This window comes from Pteropus vampyrus, unplaced genomic scaffold, assembly GCF_000151845.1.
Source record: "Pteropus vampyrus isolate Shadow unplaced genomic scaffold, Pvam_2.0 Scaffold235, whole genome shotgun sequence".
In the NCBI taxonomy this organism is placed as follows: Eukaryota; Metazoa; Chordata; class Mammalia; order Chiroptera; family Pteropodidae; genus Pteropus; species Pteropus vampyrus.
The window spans coordinates 3658-4797 of record NW_011889016.1 but is presented as its reverse complement, the minus strand read 5'-3'; the positions used below and the strand labels follow the sequence as shown (position 1 = coordinate 4797).

The following is a 1140-nucleotide window of genomic DNA, read 5'->3' as shown; positions in this document are numbered from 1 at the left end:
AAGTTCTTCTCTGCTGCCATCTCGTGGATATTGTGAAAATAGCACCAGTGTATTTCATTAAAAAAAAATTTTCTGCTGCAATCCTGTGGGCATTTAGAGAATAACAGAGTGTAGATCATCATAAAAATTAATTTTTTGCTGCCATCAAGTGTATATTTTTATTAATAACACCTCTACTGCTATATGGTGGCCATATAGGATCTATGTTATCAAAAATCTTGACACTCTACTGCCATCTTGTGGGCTTTTTGGGAATAACAGCGGTGCATCTCATGAACAGTTATTTCTGCTGCTATCATATGCATTTCAAATTAGCACCCATGTGTATGTCATCATAAAAATTTGTTTTCTGCTGTGGTGCAGGCCCAGACGTCTCCGGCGCCCGGGATGCCAGGGTCGAGCTCTTGGGGCAGCAGGCGACAACCTGTCCCCTCTATGGCCATACCATCCTGAACGCGCCCGATCTCGTCTGATCTCGGAAGCTAAGCAGGGTCAGGCCTGGTTAGTATTGGGATGGGAGACCGCCTGGGAAAACCGGGTGCTGTAGGCTTTTGCCGCCCCCTCCTTTTGCCGCCCTACAGCCAGGGTGCGCCTGGACGCTCCCGGGCCCTGCTCGCTCACTCGCTCGCTATTAGTCTCGAGGGTCCCGGGCAGGCGCCCGAGCCAAGAGCTTCTCCAAGGGCTGCGTGCCCTGCGTCCTCGCCTGCAGCCAGCCCTGGGCTGTTTCCTCTCTCCGCTTGGGACTCTTCCCTTCTTGGGCTCTGCGGGGCTGAGCCCCAAGGACCGCCTTCTCTGATACACGCTGGAAGTGCGCTCGCATCCTCGGGATGCAGGACCCTCCACCCCCACCCACCCCGCCCGAGGCCTCAAGTCTCGGCCAGCACGCTTCTCACCGCCCTTCTAACTGGACAGCCAGGTGCACTTGGACCAGGCGTGAGGCCACCTCGCACAGCTGGGACGGGAGCGGGACCGACAAGCCACGTCAGAGAGGCTGAGACGCATGAGATCGCGCGTGCATGCCCGGCAAGAGCCCTCTTGGGGCAGGCCCGCAGCCAGCGGCCACACACACACACATATACGCCAGGGAGCCCGTGCGTCTTTCCTTCCCGCGGCGGGACCCCCGGCAGGACTCTGAACAGA

General features: G+C 56.6%; 1 non-coding gene across 1 annotated transcript; it reads left to right on the top strand.

Moving 5' to 3' along the window:
* The first annotated feature begins 431 nt into the window (after positions 1 to 431).
* Positions 432 to 550, top strand: LOC111728895. The gene has a single exon (XR_002775988.1). It is a non-coding gene; the product is annotated as a 5S ribosomal RNA (ribosomal RNA).
* The last annotated feature ends 590 nt before the right edge of the window (positions 551 to 1140 follow it).